Source organism: Ostrea edulis, chromosome 7, assembly GCF_947568905.1.
Source record: "Ostrea edulis chromosome 7, xbOstEdul1.1, whole genome shotgun sequence".
In the NCBI taxonomy this organism is placed as follows: Eukaryota; Metazoa; Mollusca; class Bivalvia; order Ostreida; family Ostreidae; genus Ostrea; species Ostrea edulis.
Window position 1 is genome coordinate 17,574,531 of NC_079170.1, and position 14,018 is coordinate 17,588,548.

Consider the following 14,018-nt stretch of genomic DNA (forward strand, 5'->3'; position numbering starts at 1 on the left):
TATATAGATATTGCCTCAAACTATACTATCCCCCCCCCCCAATAAAACAACTTCTTCCTATCTCAACGTACGATTTATCCTTGAGGTACCTTTAATCAGTATTGTTTATGCGTATTCAGCAGCACACGCAATAACAACACTAGCTATCAGTGGCAGGCAGTGACAAGCCAATGGACATGGTATATGGAATTCCATCCGCAGAAGCAATTTCAAATATATCCATATTAGGGAACATGCTCCTTGATAAATTTTCATTGATTTACTATGACTAAAACATATACCCGAAAAGTGTAGGCTCCCCTGCCCAAGGTAGCACAGGGGTGTAATAAACTTGAAGGGGGAGGGGACAGAATTTTGTCGGGATAGATGAGATGGGGGGGGGGGGGGGGGAGGAGACGAAGACAGTGTTCTAAAGTTCTATAAATGTGGAATTTCACTATCCCACGCGAGTTTATAACACCTGCTAAATCCCCTCTCCCGGATTCGTGAAACAGCCTCAATAGGTATAAGTGCTTTCAATTTGAGGTCACCCCTTGGAAAAAATATCTCGACCAATATTGTACATCTTTTATTTTTTAAAACCTGTAAGAACATGAGAGAGAGAGGGGGGGGGGGGAGAGGGGGGGGGGAGATGCAAGGGAACACCAAATCGGTATATATTAGAATATGAATGCGATGGAACTAAAAATAAACACATAATAATTTCGATTATGTACATTTATAAATTACTTTCATTTCATATAATTGTCAACAGGCGTTCAATCCATTATTCGCGTTATAAATAAACTCTCATGTTTGTAGTTATTTTTGTAAAAATACAACTTAATGATTAATAAAATTCATAGAAGTGTCTGCATTTCTCCAAAATTAGCGAGTTATTTGTTGACTCCATTCACATTCTCAGCATTTTTCCCACAGGTCACATGATCAAGCCTCAGCAATCATGTGACCAAAATGGAATTTAAGTCATGCTGTCTCTATCACACGAGGGATAACGGCATGTGGATACACAAATAAATTTTATATACAGACTAACGGAAAATCAACCATACCCGAGAAACAAACCAGATGTGAGTATAAATAATGTTATAGATGACTTTCCACCGTGTACACAGCGTCCACATTGTTGTGATTTGAAGCATGTGGTCGCGGTTGACTGGTCACGTGTTCTCGATTGATTGGTTCGGCGTGTGATCAATATTTTCAGAGTCCAGCATCCATGACCCGATAAAGATGGAGAACCCTTTAGATGTGTTGTCTCGGGCGGCGTCGATGTTGGAGACAAATCAGATTAACACAGGTAGGAGTTTTATTTAACTATCCCCCCTAACTATATCGAATCAACGAGATTGTTCCAAATGTCGTTTCGCTCAAAATTGGCACTTAAAAAATTCATGTAATTGTATGTGCTGTACAAATTGGTCCTTGATTTGAGAGTAAGCATTCAACATACAACTGAATTTATACACATGAGAATATTTGAGCGTTTGGTCGATATTACTTTGTGTGTAGTAAAAGGTGAAATCGCACCGCGCTCTTTGTTATAAAGGCAAATTCCTCGCATACCAGACACCTTGTTAATAAAACAAACAGATTGTGTTTTGAATTTTGTGGAGGAAAAGTTCTAAAATAATGAAAGTGGGTAGCTGACATCTTTAGAGTGGTGAACTGACAATGTATCTAGATGTTTTAGTGAACTGTTTGTTTGGCAACACAATGGAATGTTTGGTATTTCAGGCAGGTGGTAACTAATTTTTGGGCAGGCATTCAGGGGCAAAAATTCTATTAAATGATGCAAAATATGCCGGGTATCTCAACATTCTGTTCAAAACAAAATTATCTCTGAAATGTTTACAATTGTGGTAAAATTGCATTAAAAGAATGCTAATTAGGTGTATTTATGCATAAAATTTAAAAGCCCTCTTATCATTATCCATGATTAGAATTAAAGACCCCTTTAAATATTCAAATTAATTTCATAACACATGAATATAGAATGTAAGTGCACATATTTTTTTCACAATGAGAATAATGTTCGTATCAGTGAGTTATATATATTGTGCATGTATATGCATGTGTATGACTTGGCTTAAATCTTTTATATATTGGTACAAAATAATTGTTATTAAGTAATGTGATGAGAGGAAATAAAGACTGAATGGTAATAATATTCCATTTTAAAATAGGTTTATCTTAAAAGCTCTTGAGTATTGTGTAAATTTTGAAAAATAAAACGGCCATCATTGATTGAAAGGAACTTTTTTAACTGACTGTACGTTGTGTCCATCATGCTCTTCAGGCCTATTGAATGTCTGTTTTCACAATATTATAATTTGCTTCTTTACCGAGTACTAGTATTTTAATTAAAATGGAGATTATTAATGCTTTTGGTCTGTCTATAATCTGTGTCTTTGGATTACATATATTCAAAATTGGTACCGTATAAGTTTTACATTATCATCACTTGAACTGATCAAGATAAAGACTTTGTACATTTTGGTGAAGTGATAGGTCAAGGTCAAAGCTATTTGACAGATAAAGGTAAAATTTGCTGCAATAAAATATATGTGGCAACTGAGGGGCATAATGTTTTCACTGTAGTCATCTTGCTTTTAATGATTTGCTGGGAAGAATTAGATGCAATTAGTAGAAACGGATCGTCAACTGAATTCTGTTTCCATCCAAAGAGACTTAATTCTCACCAGAGGATTATGATGAGACCAGCAAAAAATGTGTTTGTTGTTGGTTAGGTTAAGGTAGTACTCTACATCGTCATAATGGCTGACTTCCTTTAAAAACATGGATGAAAAAATCGATATCAGCAATATTTGTCTTCTCCTTTTCCATTTAAATACCTAGCTGAGTAGCTCAGTGGGTTTGAATACCGACTGCTGAACTGTAGGTCGCAGGTTCGAGTCCAGCAGGGGTTTTAAATTTTTTTCAGATTACCTTCTACTAAAACTGTATTTTTTGACTAAATAAAGTAAATTTGAAAATTTTCAACTTCAAAATATTGTTGTACATATCCTCCACTTTTCATCTACATCAAATTCCTCTGGTGTAGCATACCTCCTTAATATGAACACAAAAAATGTTATTTCCCCATAGGGTAATGAAAAAGAAATATGAAAGTGCAAAAAGTTTATTTACTGTAATGATATTCATTGTCATTGCTTTTTGAAGCCTAATTAGTAAATGCTGTTGATTCTGCAGATGACAGGGTTTACAGTACGTAGAGAAATGATGAACTGTATTCTAAATGTTTTGAAACAAATAAAATGCAGACATCTCTTTTCTTAGTTATCAAATATAGATTCATGGCATGGCCCTGAATCAAATTTAACATTGGGCAAAAACCAGATTTTAAAAAAATCCACATTTTTTTCTCTAAAAAATCAAAAGTTGAAAATGTATGGGGAAAAATGCCTGAATGAGGATTTACTTTTATGTTGTAAGGGAAAATGCCTTTTTTTTTTCAATATTTCAACATAGTGAAATCAACAGACATTGATGTGCATGGGTGTTTCAATAACATTATTTCATTTGACTGGAAAATGCCCTTTGATGAAACAACTTCCTGTAATTAGTTGAACAATGAGAAGCAGTTGTCATAGTGCTGAAGTTTGCAGAAACTCCATTTTAATTTTTTTTTATACATCAAAAGAAAGTTTGCTAAAGGCAACATGAATAGCATCATAAACCACTTTTAATATTACATAGAATCTATTTCATCTACAAACAAATAAAATGTACTCAAATTGATTATTGCATCCCGAATGCTACCATAATGTATTTTGCTTTCCCTGTCAAAATTATCAAACGAAAGAAGAAAAATTCTCTCCCCATACAGCCATCCATCAGATCATGTCTCCGTCAGTCCTTTCATCCTTTCAAAGTTTTCCTAAGTACTTAGAATTTTACAGATTATTGAAATATTCAAGAAAGGCAGTATACTGAAGAAGTCCCACTTAAACTTTGAGCCAGAAATAGACAATGATGCAACACTTCGCTTTAGGGGGAAAAAAATTTATTGACGGATTGTTTGAATTCAAATGTGATTAAGTCTGATGTTATTGGAAAATGAAGAACAAGCATACGAAATAATCAATATGCTAAAGGACTGTCAAACCAGTATTTCTATAGTATGGTCTCGTATTCATTTGAGCGCATGCAGTTTATAGTTGGACGTGGCCATTACTCGCATTCTTCTGTTCTCAGCTTTGTGATTTAAATTATAGTCTTGTTTATACAGTGAGCTTCGCTTACATGTAAAGAATACTCATGTAAGCAAATCTTGCTGTATGAATGTACATGTATGGGCACTAATATGCAAAAGGTATTTCTGTAAGCAAATTCGCTTTTATTCAGGAATAGGTGCAAATTTGTATTCTCGTTTAAGCGAATGAAAATATACTTTTGTGCACAGGAGCAAATTATATATATACCTGCGAGTAAATTTCATCCTGTTTAAACAAAGGCATTAGCTGTCATTTTGTCACCAAAAACTTAATTCAATGAAAATTCCCTCATCTTATATATATTTCAGTAATAACACCAGTATTTAATAACTTTTTACCCTCAAAATATGCACATGAATATGTAATTTGTAGTGATTGCAAATACAAGACAATAATTCTTCCTTAAATATTTCTTTATACTTAAAAGTGGTTATCTAACATAGTTTATTAGGTTTCTCTTCTTTTTGTAGAAAATGAATGTTTTTATTTGTCATTAATATATATTCCCATGCCATTGAGAGATTTTTAGAAATAAAAAATGGTTGCCATCATTTCCGCAGCTAGTGCTCCTGTGAGATTATTTTGATTGAAAGTGTTAGAATAAAGAATCAGAGATACATACATCGATAATTGAAATAAGTTTTAGAGAAGAAAAGCCTGGAGTGGCGACACAGTGTTAAGTGTTTATGAGGTGTTATTTAACGTTGTGGCATATTATCTTTGATGTCCTTTATAAAGGATAGGGTTCAATGGAGTTCAAAGGGAATAGCAAATATTTCAGGAATGACTGTGATTGTAAAATGTCTGGAAAGGAATTGATTTTTTTTTTTTTTTTTCGGTTTGGAATGGGGAACATGAAAGCATGGGATCATAAAAAGTTCATTACCTTAATTTCAGTTACGGTTGACTGACTATGTGTAATTTCAGCACGGTTGACTGGCTGTGTGTTGGTTATTGTCACTTAGAGATTATTTACACAATCAGTATACTTTTGAGGTTGACCTAGATAAATTTACATCAACAGCACATTTAGATTGGGCAAAATTAAAATAAAAATTGTAAAATTTGAAAGCCAAAATTGAATATTTTTAAAGTTTTCAGATTCAGAAGTTTTTTTGATGAGGTAGTACTGATGTGATTACAATATTTAAGAAGTTGGGACAGTTTAGATAAAATGTAGAACTTCTTTTGTGTCAATGAAGAATTCTAAATCAAGGGTATGCTCATTATAAGCCTGAACCCCCGGCACACACATACACACAGGGACACACACAATACTGTAGTGACCTGCTTCTGATAGAGTAAATTACATACTTGACAAACAGTAGTAGTTAGGTCTATTTGTCACATTAAGCTAATGCATGGATGATGATGACTCAACTAATCATGTCAAAATGTATAATAGTTTTTACAATGTTTTTGATGCGCAGGCCCAGCGATTTCAATGGGGAGAGGCATTGAAAGGTGGGGTGTATGGAGATATTCATAATCTTGGACAAATGTGTTGATTTTCTACATGAATTAGTATGTATTTGAAGAAGGGGGAAAGTGTCCCCCTGCCATCCCCTAACACACACACACACACACACACACACCCATGCATTCTTTTTGGCCTGTGGTGACAAATGGATATTAGAAAGAAATGAAAAAAGGGCAGAATAATTACATGTGGTGATGATGGCGCAGATAACATTTGTCATGACCACACACCGAGATAAGGGTTTATCTTGATCTGATTATTATAGGGACTAGCAAATGTCAATCAAGCAAGGGGTGATAACCGAGGAGGGTCCTTAATCTCTGTAAAGGATACCAGAGACTTGTTTGTCATGGACAAGTCCGTGAAGGTATAAACAAGTGTCAACTCTTTGTGGGAGGAATTTTTCACATTTTTGTGCTGAAAAGATAATAGGTATCATAGTGCAGCAAATAGACAAAGATATTGCAATAGTTCACAGCGAACAGACAAAGGTATTGCAATAGTTCACAGATTTTTAAACGGTGTTTAAAGGCTTTGTTAATCATGCATGGTCATGGTGTTGACTTGTGGTATCGGAGAAAAGATGGGAGTCGTTGGACTAACAAGCCCAATTAGATTCAATGAATATGGTCATTAAATTGATTTTAATTTGTTAGAAGACTTCTACATATATTAGAATAGAGGTATTTAAAACTGTTACACCTGGGTGTTATATAAGTTTGAATAGAGTGTGATGGTAGGGGATCTCGTGGATGACTCAGGGAGCATTGGCCAGCAAACATTTAAAGAGGGAAATGTTTGCATTCGTCAAGATTAAGACTAGCAAGAAAAAAACAATTGGCATCCAAGTTATCTTGTAGAATTTGAGAGGGCCGGAATGAAACATCGGATGATCATGATGACGTTAAGATTGATTCCTGTAACACTTCTGATTCAGCATTGTGCATGAGAGTCCAACCTGTTTTCAATTTTCTTTCTATCTGTTTTTCTTCTATATTTGCAGGCAACTATGCATTTGATATATAACACTTTCATAACCCCTGATCTCAATGATCTTGAACACTGTCTCTAATTGCGCAAATGCAGAGAATGTGTGAACAAATTTTATCACATGTTTATTTCTGTCAGACACAAACGCAAAGATCATTATGAAAGAAGAACTGAGGTGATATAAAACTTCATTAATTCTTGAAGTATTTCACAAAATAAATGTAAAGATAAAACAGGTTGTGATTTGTATACTGTGTATTATGTAGAATATTTAGGATCTGATTTTGTTTTGGCATTATTTGTAAGATTGCCGAGATCCCTATAATGCTTTCCAATATTGGAAATTAGAGTTATCTTTCTTGGCTGTTAGTACATGTATTATTACTGTTAAGTCGTCAAAGACTAGTGTTTGTTATAATAATGATCGCACATCATTCAATGAAATCGTATTTCCTTTTTAGTTAGGTCACATGATGATACTAACTGACCAGATTTCTAAACATCCGCTGGATGATAATTTGGATGTGGCAAAGAAATTTGTAATTAGAGCATGTTAATTTTATTAAATTAAGATGAAAATGAATCAAGCATTTATTGAATACCTGGTAGATACACAAGCAATTTCAATTTTGTATTTACCCAAATAAAACACTACACATGCATAAATCAACACTATTTCAAATTTGCACGATTTTTATCGTACTTACGGATCTCAAATATAAATTTGAACTTTGTGGTAATCTTTTTAAACCATTATAGGGGATACAAGTAGAAGCATGTGTCTTCCTTGGGACAAGATCTTTCTTGGGGTACCATAATTACATCTTTAAGTATTTCACAAATACATCTTTTTTTTCTTTTTATAATACAGCAATTAATAAATTTGAGTATGTTAGATCTTTTCTAATATAAATCACTTAGCCATAAAACGTTTTACTTGTAAACATCTGTAAAATGTAACGCATTATCAAAATTTTCAAATTGTCCATTGGGTGTTGAAGTTATGTTTAAAAATTTTCATACTACATTTAAAATCAGGAAAATCTCTCAAAGCCTTCATCTCAAAAACAACAAGGATAACAGCTTGTGAAATTAATGGTCACATTCTTATGCACAGCAAATACCAAAAAAACTATAGGAATGTGTGTGCAAACAATTCTATATTGTGGAGATTTAAGTATGTCCAAATTCTTGCGTTTTGAAACAAGAGACTACAAGAGTAAAGGGTTCCAGCAATGAAAATAATTTGGAGGAGGGCATTTTTTGTTTGATACAAGTCTCTGATTACGGAAATTAGTGTTACATGCTGTTCAAAGTAAACCTGCAGATCAAGAGACTTGATAATGGAATATGATATGGAATTTAAAAAGTTGAACAAAAATGAATATTCATGACAACCAGGGCACAATTTTGGAGGTTGCGGGTCATTTGATTTCTAGTTTCATAAAGTGTTATTAATCTTTTGACCTCTCTAATGAATGGTTTGTTAATTAATCAAGATAATGGTTTCCCCTATTCCAGGATGACAATTTGTAATGTAATAGCATTCAGCATGTATTCACCAAAGGTGTGACCACATGGCACATAGTTAATTATGACTGGTTTTGTGCAGAATAACAGGTACACATCAGAATTTTTATTAATTTAATATTGCCGCTCCTTGATTACGATATCATATATTTCCAACACTACACACTTTTGATCTGTTGTCACCATTAACTTTACTAGGACTGAAGTCTATTTGAATTTGATAGAACATAAAGATTTTTGACAAATTCCACATCGTAAGACTGGCATAGTTTAATTATCGCAATATGAGAGTTGCAGACTCATCAGGTTGTGCGATTGGGTTGTAAAGGGGAACAACTTTTGACATTTTCTGGTGGTGACTTTTATCTGTCAAAGAATTTGTTTTTGATTAATTATGCAATGATTTTTTTTTTTATTGATTAGGTATTTTTAGTAATTTTATAGTGTGGTATATAGATCTATGTAAATTTTTTATGTAGATGTGAATTGTGCAAAATTTGAGATAATGAATAAATTTATACCAGTATGAAAATGTATTATAAATGCAATTCTTGTGAATTAGGTTTGATGATTCAGACAGTTGAAAATTTCTCAAACCATTGAAGACATCTTTACTTGTCACTACAAAGTCTGTCATCTCCGTAGAATTTCTTTGTCATTTCTAGACATAATTTGTCACTGTCCTTTGCAGATTTGATTACTATGTTCAGTGACTCATTTAAAATTTTACAGGAATACATGGATGCTCATTTGTTTTCACATTCACACCAGTTACTAATTATTTAATAAAAAAAAGGGGGGGGGGGACTTTCAAAATTTTGAAAAAATTTGCTGTGGTTGATTTAGAGGAAAACAACAAGGAAATGAAATGGGGTAGGGGTATTCTTGCAGCAATAACTAAAAATTATCCTGAAAATGTTTTTTATAAAATACCAATTAATCCCCCTTTGAATGATTGAATCCTTGAGACGTAACCCATAGGATCTGACACGTAGATCACTGGTGGGAAGAATAATTTGGATTTGTATCAGTTGTTGATAAATTGAAATGCCAAGTAAATTTTTATCACTGGTCATTAATAGATGCAAGTGTGTATTTTCATATTTATACTTACGTTTGTTGAGACAAAACTAACTTGAGCCAAAATTGAACCATGAATGGACTTAAGGACATATGCAGTGATTCTTAATGATATATATTTCTTATCACATTTTACATACATATAAAAAAAATCTTGGGGTATATATTACCATGCCTGTTTTAAAGTTAGAATATTTTGATAGATGTAAAAATGTAAGTCAGCTGATATGAATTACAGATAGACATTACAAAATTATTGTAGCAGTAAGGGAGAAAAATCTTTCAGGGGATGAACCCAGAACTCTTGCATTACCAGTTATGTGATCAAGCTACTGAGCTACCCCGAGGTCAATATCCCAACTACAAAGTCAATATACCAACTACAAAGTCAATATACCAACTATAAAGTCAATATACCAACTACAAAGTATGGTAATACAATATTTATACGTATTTCACAAATCATACACAAACTCTTCATATAAAGGAGGTGAAAAATTTATTTTAGAGTAAATGTCGGAAACATCGCACGTCTTTTAACAGAAAACTATTGTCAAAGATAGGTAACTCTGAGGGGCTTCTTGGTTTGTGTATTGATTCAAGAAAGATAACTCTGGTTTGCCTGTTGGAGTTTTCTTAATGGGGCAATAGTAAAATATTTGTGATGTAAAAAATCAGCATTGATGGAATGTCTGCCATCATCACTGTCTGGGGAAAAACAAAAGAGGAATTTGAGCAATGCGTTTGAAGGTGTATTTTTATGTTGGAAAATACGATAATTGGAGCAATGAAAACCCCTAATATATGGAAAGGGAGACTTACAATAATCAGGAGGGAAGAGAAAATACGTCATCATTGTTGTCAGAGAACACAGTCTCATCCATCGTTATCAATTAAGCTGAGGCTGGGTGGCAGAGGCATCAAGTTTTGCTGAAAGCTGATAGAAAAAAACAAGATGTCTGTAATACACGGTATAGGGTTGAGGCTGAAGGAGGGCTGAACATGCAGGGATTAGCTGATCCAAGATTATGTTTTTCCTGCGTCTAAGCTGGATTTAGTCCAATGACGGTTTATCTGTGGGTGGTTTACGTGATGTGGTAAATGGAGCAGAGACAGCTGAGATGTACCCTAGTTGTGTTTTTCCATGATCTGAATTTACTCTTGAGGATGAGAATTTGGTTAATCATGGTGATGAAAATTGAAACAGAATATTACAGCTACTCGAAATTAAATTTCAAATTAAATTTCAGAACTTCAGTCGGATTAACCCAAACTGAGTCACACTCCATTAGAACTTAACACACTAAGTGGGTTAGCACACTTTATTTGATAATTGATTTAATCATCCATTTCCTGCATATCTGCTGTTTTGTTAAATTGTCAGGCTTGCAGAACTTCACACATTATGAGATCTCGTAGAAATCAGGGGTACACATACTCTGTTTTTAACTACTGTGTGAATTTCAGTGCAACAGGTTCTGTAGCACCTTGATTGGGGATTCATTTTGAGACCAGATCTACTTGAGTTATGTCCCTTTATCTCATAACTTGGAGAGATTTTTTTTTCACAAGAAATTGAATTCATGATAGATCATTAATTTTTTAGCAGAAAAATTATGTTTAAGCAGAAAAGATGCCCTTTATCATCTCTCACACAGTAAACACTTTAACATTATCAACCAGAGCAGACTGGAAAAAAGCTTTACATTTTGTTACCAAGGTGTTGATCATACTTATGACATGCTTGATTAATCAGTAGATGTGATTGGTACGGAAATAGTGTTGTAAATGTGTAGGTGGTATAACGATACCCCCGGCATACATTTTCTGGTCGGATGGTGATGTAGAAGATGGGGACCAGTATAAATGTCACTGTTTGTTATAAACATGAGGTTTTCATATATAAAAATGTGGAGGAGGGGTTTTAATTGTGTGTGTACAATGCAAGTCTAAGTGCATTAAGAATGAGACAAGTTGCTAGGATATATTCATAAACTTGTTCATATCTTGCATTCAGGACAATGATGTTGATTATAATATACAAGGAAAGAAATAGATGAAAGAGAGGAAGATATAGATGAAAGAGAGGAAGATGTAGAAGAAGATGAAAGAGAGGAAGATGTAGATATAATTTGGGGTAAAAATGTCAAGGTCATGATAATACTCCATTTTGTATAGTGCTAATGTTGAGAAATATTGAAAATAATGCAAAGTTGTGTGAAATTTTTATCCATTTGGTAGCTGACTGGTGTGTGATTTTTCTGTATATATTGTAGGTATGGCACATATACCGTGTTAAGATTGAAATTTTTTTTAAAAGATGTTAGCTGGGGTAAATGTAAATGGGGTAAGGTATTGAATGAGGATTAGAGGGGAGTGAAAATCATAACAACATCCTCAGCGGAGAATCTACATTCACCTGAGGAGCAGCCTTGAGAAACAGTGCAGCACAGTGCTCCGCCAGTGTATCATATTGTAGAGCTCGTTGTCATTCATTATCTTGCACCACCTAAAGATTTTGCGAAGAGTTGAATAATAGCATTAGTCATAACAGAAGGTTTAAACTCTTCTCATATGTTGTGTGGCAGTGTAATCTAGGACTCTGTATCGACCAGATTTTTTCGGTGCGATACAATATTTGTATGTGCGATGTACAATATATTGGGAGTTATTTCACGCATTTAAAAATTCCACTGAAAAGATAAAGATAAACAATAAATTTGGTGATTTGACATATTGTTTTTCTCTTTGCGTAACATTATTCCATGGGCTATCTTGAATATCCCATTACACAATCATCAAACTGAATAATATTTAAATTCAGTGTTCTTGACTTTTTGGGCAGGGAGGAGGGACTTTTGTTTTTTGGTTGCAGTTGTTGTTGTTTCAGCAACAGTTGTTCAATGAGCAAGAATATTGGATTATTTTACTTTAAATTTGAGAAACCAATTAAGTTGAAGTAAACAAATAACCACAGAATTGCTTTTTCCCCCAAGATTTTATTAACATTGCTTCAAACTTATAAGTAGTAAGAACCACTGGGTGTCTGGGTAGCGCTCTCGCTTCTCACCGCTGCGACCCGAGTTCAAACCCCGTGATCGGCAGTGGTTGTATGTGAGAGGGTATGGTGGTCACCCGCTCGGATACGTGAGTTTCCTTCGGGTTCTCCGGTTTCCTCCCACATAAATGACCCCTAGCTGCAATAATGTAGCCCTCTCCAATCTAAAACGTCGGAATAAAAAAAATTGGATAGGGCTACATTATTGCAGCTAAAATGACCCCCATAGTGCAAACATCCGCGCGCGTGTACATCAAAGGACCCCATTGGAAATAAGCTTTTGAGCTTTTATGGGTTATCCTTGGTATTTATGTATGTATGTTTGTATGTATGTATGTATATACTGAATAAACATTCCTTTTTTATTTTAACTAAAACTTTGTTGCTGATGTATCATCAGCGCGCTTTTAGACGAATGAAAATGTCATCGTTTATTGTTGTCGGTTAAGTTTAGATTGTGGAAATATTTTGTTTGAAAATAATTTTCGAGCAAGTACTTTTCTTGTACTACCAGAAGTTGCAATCAATCCAATCATCCACGGAGTCAAGTTTACAAGGCTGTAGCGTTTTTACCATTTATTTGTCGATCAGAAATTGTTTATTCGTACACTTTGATATTCCTGGCAGACGTGATCTACCATCCTTCTATAGACCACTTCATTGAATGTACGCCACTCCCGACTGAACTGTGTATTATAAAATCCGACTCGGTATCGGGTGGCAGCTGTATCGGATATTGCTGCATAGCTCAGTACTGATGTATATTGATTATCAGTATATATATCGCTACACTCCCTAGTATAATCTACAAAAATGAGATTTATTGTAAATTGAAGATGATCTTCTCAGGACCAGGCCTGGAGGTTATTTAACTTCTTTGAGCATGTTTTCGTACCTAAACTTAAACTCCATGCTCTAAATTGTACTCATACTCAAAGGTTAAGGTTATAAAACTTTTATAGAATCATGCATTCTCATACTCAAATGGAGTACATGCTCAAGATTTTTTGAGTGTGCTTCGGAGCTTGCTCAGAGTTGTATACAAAACAAACATGGCTGAGTTTGAGTATGAGTACAGGATCCAGACCTGAACACACTTTACCTGTGTCCCTGGTTCCAGGCCTGAACACACTTTACCTGTGTCCCTGGTTCCAGGCCAGAACACACTTTACCTCTGTCCCTGGTTCCAGACCTGAACACACTTTACCTGTGTCCCTGGTTCCAGACCTGAACACACGTTACCTCTGTCCCTGGTTCCAGACCTGAATACACTTTACCTGTGTCCCTGGTTCCAGGCCTGAACACACTTTACCTGTGTCCCTGGTTCCAGACCTGAACACACTTTACCTCTGTCCCTGGTTCAACATACTGTATGTGTACTTAATTTAGGAGGATTCATATTTATCACCGCTGGTAGTAAATATAGAACAATCTACAGTTTCGCTGAAATATGAATGTATTTATTTTTATCCTTTATCAAACATAAAGAAACTGCTAAATCATGATCATGTGAAATAATGCATCAGCACCGAATTGTGTCAATTTTTACATACACTAGAACAAGCACTGTATTCATGTATGAAAATGTGCACACATGTCAAAAGAGGGCAGCCTAGCTGTCTTTAAATAACTGGGAAATCAG

The 14,018-nt window shown here is 34.5% G+C and overlaps 1 long non-coding RNA gene across 1 annotated transcript; it reads left to right on the forward strand.

Moving 5' to 3' along the window:
* Nucleotides 1–948: 948 nt before the first annotated feature.
* Nucleotides 949–12,642, forward strand: LOC125654626 (uncharacterized). Its single transcript, XR_007362430.2, has 3 exons — nt 949–1,070; nt 1,208–1,300; nt 11,336–12,642. It is a non-coding gene; the product is annotated as an uncharacterized LOC125654626 (long non-coding RNA).
* The last annotated feature ends 1,376 nt before the right edge of the window (nt 12,643–14,018 follow it).